At 41.0% G+C, this 9,260-nt stretch overlaps 1 protein-coding gene across 2 annotated transcripts in view; it reads right to left on the reverse strand.

Annotated features, from left to right (window-relative positions):
• znf148 (zinc finger protein 148) overlaps positions 1–8,011 on the reverse strand; it is a 47,881-nt gene extending 39,870 nt beyond the window's left edge. Inside the window, exon 1 of one of the 2 annotated variants that reach the window (XM_085986506.1) lies at positions 7,852–8,011. The gene's annotated coding sequence lies outside the window, so the exon portion shown is untranslated. The remainder of the gene's footprint in view (positions 1–7,851) is intronic. The other variant, XM_085986507.1, reaches the window with a different exon arrangement.
• Positions 8,012–9,260: the final 1,249 nt, after the last annotated feature.

The following is a 9,260-nucleotide window of genomic DNA, read 5'->3' on the forward strand; positions in this document are numbered from 1 at the left end:
TTTTAGAAAAATGTTCCTATAGAATATCCAGTAAAGGAATTATGATACTCCTTGTTCATTGAATGGCGGAACAGGCTTGAGGGACTGAATGGTTTACTCCTAATCCTACTTCACATATTGAAACAGTTGGCATGGGGGTGCTCATCAGTATTTACTTCTCCAACAGAAATTAATAGAGTGCAATTGTACATGTAAAAAAGCATCTTAGCCATAGTAAGAACTATTTTCCTTGCAATTCATGCTTGTTAAATCGAAAACATAAATGCATTGATTATTTTTTCTACTATATGTAACAAATACCTTTTTCACTTGGAACCTACGAAATCTCCATTACTCTGAATAAACCTGGTACATTCCCCCTGCAGATCCTTTAAATTCACTGTAATGGAAACATGTTAGCTGATGTCATAACTTTCCAATCACACTGCAGCATCTTCAGATCAGTTCTTAATTGCAAGAGAAACAGTTCTTTCTCGATTTATTCAAATAAAAGTTTCTGTAGGTCCTACTCTACAGAACTAGCTTTTAGTAAACAAACACAGCTTTTCCAAAATATATGTCTTGAGCAGGGAAGAGGAGGGCTCTAACTGGTCTTTGTCGCAAGTTGCTGGCTACAGGTTTTTTTTTTTTAAATAGTTTTCTATTACCAATACTTTTCCATCTTTATGTCCCATTTAGCACTTTCTATGCAGGACAGAAGATAACCAACATTCTTAAGGCAGCTGCACTGGTATGGGGTAGGAAACTCTTCCTTCCAAATTGCCCACTCCCTATGGGGAACCACCTCCACCTTTATATTCATTGATTGAAGATGGCATCTCATCACAAGACACCATGGATGTAGCAGATTAATGCACCAGCAGTGTGCCAGGTTAGGTGTAGTTTTTACAGTTTTACAAATCAACATTCAGATTATAAAACATGGAAGCAAAATACTGCAAATGCTGAAAATCTGAAATAAAAACAGAAAATGCTGGAAACACTCATCTGGTCAGGCAGCATCTGTGGGGAGAGAAACAGTTAACGTTTCAGGTCGATGACCTATCACAGATCATTTTGTTCTTCTCCCACACCCCCCCCCCCCACTTTTCTCTGCCTCTGTATATGCTTAAAAGCCGTTCATCTCGAACATCTTCTAGTTCTGATGATAGGTCATCGACCTATAACGTTAACTGTTTCTCTCCCCACAGATGCCGCCTGACCTGCTGAGTGTTTCCAGCATTTTGTTTTTATTACAGATTATAAAAAGCAGCTTTCAACTAATCAGATGTATTGAAGATCCCACGGTAATTGTTGCACTATAAAAAGGGAGGGCAAGAAAATACATGCTAACTGAATTATAGTTAAGGTCTGAAAAGAATGGTCAGATTATAATTTATTTTGCCAGTTCTATCACAGGCTGTGACATTGAAAAATGCCCAAATATTGAAGCAACTGATAGAAACAACGCAAGTTTTACTGCAAAATGAATGCTATTTATCCAACTAAAATACCAATTTTATGAAGTTTTAAATACATAATAAATGTGTATTCTCCCGCTGCCACATGTTCTCTAATCTCTCGTCTCTGAGCTCAACAGCAGAACTTACATTACTGGAATAATCAAAGCAGCACAATGAGCTATATTTACCATTTTGTTTAATGAATTTCTTTCAAAATTTCTTCTTCCTTATATTAATTATTTAGTTCTTATTTTGTCTACATCTTATTTATGAACGCGTCTCCACTGACCTGGGCCCACATTTCTTAAATGTATCCAAAGTAGCCGAACCTAATTCCAAAAGAGGAGTTATACAGCCATTCAGTTGGTTGCTTCATTGGTGTGACTAATTTGACTTTATCCTTTTAGGCCACCCTTTACAAGCAAGAAGCTCTTCAGCTATCTTGTTGTTGGCTCAGAGGAGCAGGTACTGACATTACTGGCAAAGGGGTTAAACAAGAATCAAAAATTTGTTTACCTTCGTTGATTTTTTTTTTCCCCTAACAGGGCAATGAATAGAAGTGATTTACATATTGAATATTTTCTCTCAAATCATGTGCGCCTTGGGACATTTTTTCTACATTAAAGACTATATAAATAGACGGGTACAGTAGCATAGTGGTTATGTTACTGGACTAGTAATCCAGAGACTGGCACTACTGATCCAGAGATAGAGTTCAAATCCCACTACAGCAGTGGTTATGTTACTGGACTAGTAATCCAGAGACTGGCGCTACTGATCCAGAGATAGAGTTCAAATCCCACTACAGCAGCTGTGGAATTTAAATTCAGTTAATTAAGTAAATCTGGAATTAAAAAAAACTAGCATCATTAATGAAACTACCGGATTGTCGTAAAAATCATCTTTCACTAATGTCTTTTAGGGAAGGAAATCAAATCAAATCAAAATCAAAATCAACTTTTATTGTCATTGTTAGTGCACAAGTGCAGTACAACGAAATGTAGGCTTGCGGCTCCCGAGAGTGTACATTTAGATTAAGACATTTAAACATTCAACATACATTTGGCTTGTAATACATTAACATAACCATAATAAAGTGCATTGGCAGATGTGCAGGCTTTAGAGTTTATTTGTGGAGTTCAGTAGGATGACAGCCCTGGGAAAGAAGCTGTTCCTAAATCTGGTCGTACGGGTGCGAATGCATCTGTAGCGTCTCCCAGGTGGCAGGAGGGCGAACAGACTGTGGCTGGGGTGGGTAGGGTCTTTGATGATGGACCGTGACCTCCGTAGACAGCGTTTCTGGTATATGTGCTCTATGGTCGGTAGCCGGGTGCCGGGTAATGCGTTGGGCAGTTTTGACTACCCGCTGCAGGGCTTTCCGGTGTAGCTACAGCTGCCGGTACCATACTGTGATGCAGTTTGTCAGGATGCTCTCTATTGCCGTCCTTCCCTGGTCTGGCCTATATGCGACTCCAGACCCACAGCAATGTGGTTGACTCTGTGGTTCAAGGCGGCAGCTCACCACCACATTCTCAAGGGCAATTAGGGATGGGCAATAAATGCTGGCTTTGCCAGTGATGCCCACATCACATGAACGAAAAAAAAATTCAAAATGTTGATTTTCATTTCAGACTTTGATTAGGAACGGATATTAATGCCCCTATCTTTAACAGTATATACACATTTAAAATGTGACACATTTGCCATTCATTCCTAGTCAACATTTCAATACTGCATCTTCATTAAACTACATACCACAGGAAACTTTTGATTTACCGGCACCTAAATAACCGGAAATCTCGGTTAACCGGCAAAATTCAGGAGTAGGTTCAGGTAACTTTTATTACTTGCCTTCCTCCATCTGTTGCTGTGCAAGGGTGTGGCTGCAGCTGTTGCTAAGCTACAGAGACGCTTGCAACTTGTGGCCATTGTTCTGAACCTGTTGCTAAGCAACAGGGTTTGTTGCTTTATACGGAGCTCTCAGCTTTTACTATAGCTTTCGGTTATCCGGAATTTTTGATGAACTGGCACCACGTCGGTCCCGTCCGTGCCGGATAAAAAAAAGTTTCCTGCATTATGACATTGGGGGGGGGGGTGGGGACAGAGAGAGAGAGGAGGTACTACAGTCACGGGGGAAATTACACTAAAGTAAAACTCAGGACCCTAAAATGAATAAATACTTCCTATGTGGTTATTTTAAAAAAAAGCAGATGGCCTCTCCATCAGGCTAATCATCTTTGTGGTTGTGGTGCTGAAATCTAGCTCAGCCTTGGCTCTTTCTGCTCCTCTCTCTCATTTAATGCTTTTAGTGGAACAGGGTTCTAGGAGTTATGCTTCTGTATTTCAGTGATCAGCCTCAGGAAACATCATAAACACTGTTGCCCTGCTCAAGAAACAAGCCACTACACTTAATAATTCTTGTAAACTTAAATCTTCCTTTCTCACTCTGTGCAAGTTAAGAATTTCTTTGTCCTTGCCTCATCCGCTCCTCTTCAAAAGGCAGTGATTCACGCTAGGGTCCAGTCCCATGGGCACCAGTAGCCCACTACAACCTCTCCCAAGTGACCATATTTTATGCAGGAGCCCAGTGGGCATCAACCACTGGCAGCATCATAGCACAGCGCAATTCTGTCAGCCAATGCCCACGCTCTTTCCATTAGAATCACTGGACAGCAATCAAAACTGCAAACTCCAATAGATTTTTCCCCTCCCTTGCCCCGGACCTAAAGGCTAATGCAGTACCCCAAGAATTACCAGCCCAAGATCAGCACACTTTGATCAGACCAAAGACTGAACCAGGAATCTTGCTAGTTTGCACCAGCACCACACCACGCATTTATCCACCAAGCCATTAAGGAAGTCTTCAGCTATTCATTTTTTGATCTACTACCAATAGCAACCCATTCAACTTTTCTAACTACAGGATTTAAATTTTTGTTGGTAGATGAATTGTTTATATTTTACTGTGGTCAATGACAGAAAAGTTTAACTTCTTTTTGAAGATAACAAAAATCTTGAGTGGGTGCACTCTTTGTGTGCTCAGAGTGAAGGATGCTAGTGCCAGCGAATGGAACACTTTCTATTTCAGGCACCGAGTGTCAGCATCAAACACTCACAGGGCAAGAACAATCACGTGCAGAGCAATGTTCCCTTCACTATGTCCCAACAATGTGCTTCAGCTCCTAATACACTGTGGCATACAACATCTGCTCAATTAAAAATATGAGAATTCAATTCTAAGCATTAAAGTTTCCATTTTGATGTGTTATTTACATTGGTTAATTTGAATATAGATAATTCACTTCATTTTAGTTTTTGCCATTAAATATCAATTTCCATCATCTAGTTTTTTTATGTCTGAATTATCAGTAGACTATAGTGACATTGCCAGCTTATGATAAATTAGGGGCAGTTTTGGGCTGTAGGAACTGGATTGAAACTACCCAAGCTTACTTCCCATAGGTCTGGGCTTGATTTGAAACCAGGTTCCCGGGTGAAAGGCCTGTATTTAAACCACTGTGCTAGGCAGCTTTCCACGGGTAATTATTTAAAAAATTAAAAAGAGAGACATACTTTTCATACTCAAGGACAAGGCCACTATAAACAAGTATTACTTAACCATAAATATATATTATAATTAAGAGGCTAGCACATAGTACACTAACTGTACAAAGAAACACAAGAACTTTGTATGCATTGACCTATTTACATTTATGTGTCACAGTAACCGTACAGCTGCCCATATTAGCAGCAGTTATTTCATCCAACTGTAGTTTGGATTAAAATGAGATGTTAAACAGAGGTCCCGTATATCCAGTCAGGTGGATGTAGAAGATCCCACGGCGCTATTTGAAGAGGAGGAGCAGGGGAGTTCTCCCGGTGTCCTAGCTAACAGTTACCCCTCAACTGGCATCACAAACAGGTTATGTGGTGAGAGAGTCAATTATCTCATTGCTCTTTGCGGGACTTTGCTAAAGCGCAATTTGGTTTTCGCATTTCCCTACATGACAACAGTGACATTTTATTGGCTGTTTTGGGACAACCTGAGATGGTAAGACACTATATAAATGCAAGTTATTTCTAAAATAATTTCACTAGGATACTACAAATAGTTAAAAAGTGAGTCTATTTGTTGTAGTTTTGAGAGAGAACTTAACACTTGCCAAGCAAATAACTTAACGCCACTCAAAACTGAAATATGGTGGAAGTAAGATTTCTGAAAGGCTACATTATCGGAACACTATCCAGTGTTACTACTTTTTGTAAATGTTAATTTGTTTAAATAGTCTTCCCCCAGACAATTTGTTACTTCAGTAACAAAGAACAGATAACTTGGAGAGTGCTACATGGCTGTAGTAAAATGTTACATTTATATAATATTAAGAGTAATGAATGTTACTAAATATGACATTCATGAACCTGCTAGTTCTAATCAGTGCCCTGTTTATACTACTGCCTCTCCTGTGGTCAGGACATAACCTTGTGTCCCACCTTGGCTGCTGGGTGGCAGTGCTTATGGGATTTGTGCCTGTGCTTTGAAAGAGCTATCCAATTAATCCCACTCGCCTGCTCTTTCCCCATAGCCCTGCAAATTTTTCAAGTATTTATCCAATTCCCTTTTAAAAGTTACTATTGAATCTGTTCCTACCACTTTTTCAGGTAGTGCATTCCAGATCATAACTTACTGCTTAAAAAGTGTCTCATCTCCCTCTTGGCTTTTTTCCCCAAATTTATCTTAAATCTGTGTCGTCTGGTTACCGACCCACACCACACCACACCCGCCCCACACCACCCGTGAAAACAGTTTCTCCCTAGCTACTCTATCAAAACCTTTCATAATTTTTTCACACCTCTACTGAATGTCAACTTTCTCTGCTCCAACGAGAACAATCCCAGCTTTTCCACGTAACTAAAGTCCCTCATCCCTGGTACCATTCCAGTAAGTCTCCTCTGCACCCTATTCAAGGCCTTGGCATCCTTCCTAAAGTGTGGTGCCCAGAATTGAACACAATACTCCAGCTGAAGCCTAACCAGTGATTTGTAAATGTTTAAGCATAACTTCTTTGCTTTTATACTCTATGCTTCCATTAATAAAGCCAAGGATCCCATAAACCCTTCATAATTCCATAAGATTTTTAAACAGCCTGCCAAAGATTTGTGTATATGAACCCCTCTCTGTTCTTGTATCCCCATTAAAATTGTACCATTTAGGTTTATATTGCATCTCCCTATTTTTCCTGTCAAAATGCACACTTCTCTGCATCAAATTTCATCCATCATGTATCCCACACTGCCACCATCCCTTTAATCCCATTGTATTCAATTTTGCTATCAAGTCTATTATATGGCATTTTACCAAGATCAACAAGTTTTTTAAATGTTGTTTTTAAATAAAACATTATGTGTACCACTTAGGAAGTGCCGCATTATCATACCATCCTTTGGATGGAGACATTAAACTGAGGCCCCATCTGTCTGTTCTATTGCTACAGTGAAAATAAAAATCCCACGGCACTCTCCTGACCAACATTCCACCCTCAACCAACATTCCCCCCAAAAAATGAACTGATCATTCATCTCAAAGATGTGGGCAAATTGGCTAGCCTATTTGCCCGCATAACAATCATCACTGCACTTCACAAATACACATATTTGGGTATTCAGTCGACATCAATGGTGCATAACCAATTTAGGCCGTTTTCAAGTTACATTGCTAGAAAAACCCAAAGTTAGCTGCGTCGGGTGGATTTGGTAAGAACAGGAAGTTGCGATTTTCAGGTAGAAGTGAGGTCGTTAGCAGCGCTTCACTCCTTTTAATACCCTCAAATTTTAAAAAAGACATAAGCATTAAAAAAAAAGTATATGAACTATGATACTCATTTATTAAATGGATCACAGTAGGGGGGAGAACAAAAACACACATTTGCTCTTCAGGAGCAGCAGCAGCAACATTGGCTGCTCCAGGTTAGCAGGAGGTCTGTGCCTCGGGAAGGGTTATTGTGACATCATAAACCGATGTTGCTGTGGCTCCCGGACACGGAGGGACGCTCCCGAATGCGCAGCAACATTGGGAGGCAGGCAGGCGGCCGGGCCGGGCTGGGCCAATCCAATCCCCGCGCGGGGAGCTACACACACACAGCGCTCCTTGGACTCCATTCAATCACTCACTCACCGCGTCCCAGACCACCCAACCTTGCACACAGCCACCCCCTCGCCCCCTTTTGTGGGGAGCTCGGGCCTGTGTGTGCGTGTGCGCGCACACAAGCAGCGCAGCTCTTTGACACCGAAGCCACACTTTCTACCGGCTTGTTTCCGCCACTTCACCAAAAAAAAACACCCCTCCGAGCTCGGCTGGCGCCAGGAGCTTTGGCCGCTGCCTGTCACCACCACCACCCCTCGCTCCACGTACCTTTTCTCTCTCTCACCCCCGCCCCCGGCTGAAATCTTCTCCGCTCAACTTTCCAAATTCTCTCTCTCTCACACCCTCGCTCTGTTTTCAGATTCTTTCATGATGGCCGCTACCCACAAAGCACCGAGATGGCAGCTGCGCATGCGTGGCTCTCTTTCCCGGCCCCTGCCGAGTGGAGGCTTTTCACTGGCGCTGTGGCTTATGGGAAGCACTTCTGCCATTACCACGTTCTGCCATCAAAGGTTCAGCAGGCTTGCCAATAGTCATCTTTTGTTTTATTTCTTGCGATTTAAATTAATATATAATATATTTACCAATTAGGATCACTTCTAAATGAAAACTGGCAAATGTGCACGAACTGAAGTCGACTAAACATTTTTATAATAACAACAGAAAATGCTGGAAAAACTCAGCAGGCCAGGCAACATCCGTGGAGAGAAAATAGAGCCAACGTTTTGGGTCAAACCCTTTTTCAAGACTGAAAAAGCACAGGAAATGAAATTGATTGAAAGGCCAGGCTGGGAGAGAACAAAAGAGAAGTGAAGAGACATTAAGAGGTATTCAAAACAAAATGAGATGGTGATAGGACTAGTGGAGACAAAAGACGGCTCTAGATTAGGTGTGAAATGCGCTGGCAGAATGGGAGACAGCTGCTATGTGGGAGAGAAAAAAAGGGAGGAGGGCCAAAACAAAGGTGTGGATAAAAAATAAGTAAAACATTTTTATGATAGTAGAAGACCTTGGGTCTTCCCTTCCCCCCCCCTTTCCTTTTTTCTCTCTCCCACATGGCAGCTCTGTCTCATCCTGCCAGTACACTTCACACCTAATCTCAGCCGTCTTTTGTCTCCACTTGTCCTATTACCATCTCGTCTGGTTTTGAATACCTCTTAATGTCTCTTTTACTTCTTCTGTTCTATCGCAGCCCTGCCTTCGATCTATTTTATTTCCTTTCCAGTTTTGAAAAAGGGTTTCAACCCGAAACGTCAACTCTAATTTCTCTCCACGGATGTTGCCTGGCCTGCTGAATTTTTCCAGCATTTTCTGTTGTTATTTAAAACATTTTTATGCCTTGCTGTGTGCACAAAATGTGATAATTTTCCAAGTATTTATAGTCCAGCAGGAAATGTTACCAAACATCCTGAAGTATTCCTTTATTTCCTTTATCTTACTGCATAGAACAGAAAAAAGTTGTAACATTTAAAAAAGGCCATTGGACCCATCAAACGGGTTTGACTAGTGGATTGGTAACACAGGCAATGCTTGTATGTTAGCCTCCAGGGTTTTTGCTCATTTTTTTTATTAATGAAAAGGATTTTGAGATTGAGTTGTGTTTAAGTGTAATGTTTTAAAGCAAAGTGAATTTGCACATGTTTAAAAGAAAGGCCATGTTCAAAGGCTTTTACAATTTT

This window comes from Somniosus microcephalus, chromosome 4 (genome assembly GCF_052327205.1).
Source record: "Somniosus microcephalus isolate GS21.2 chromosome 4, FLI_Smic_1.0, whole genome shotgun sequence".
Lineage (NCBI taxonomy): Eukaryota > Metazoa > Chordata > Chondrichthyes > Squaliformes > Somniosidae > Somniosus > Somniosus microcephalus.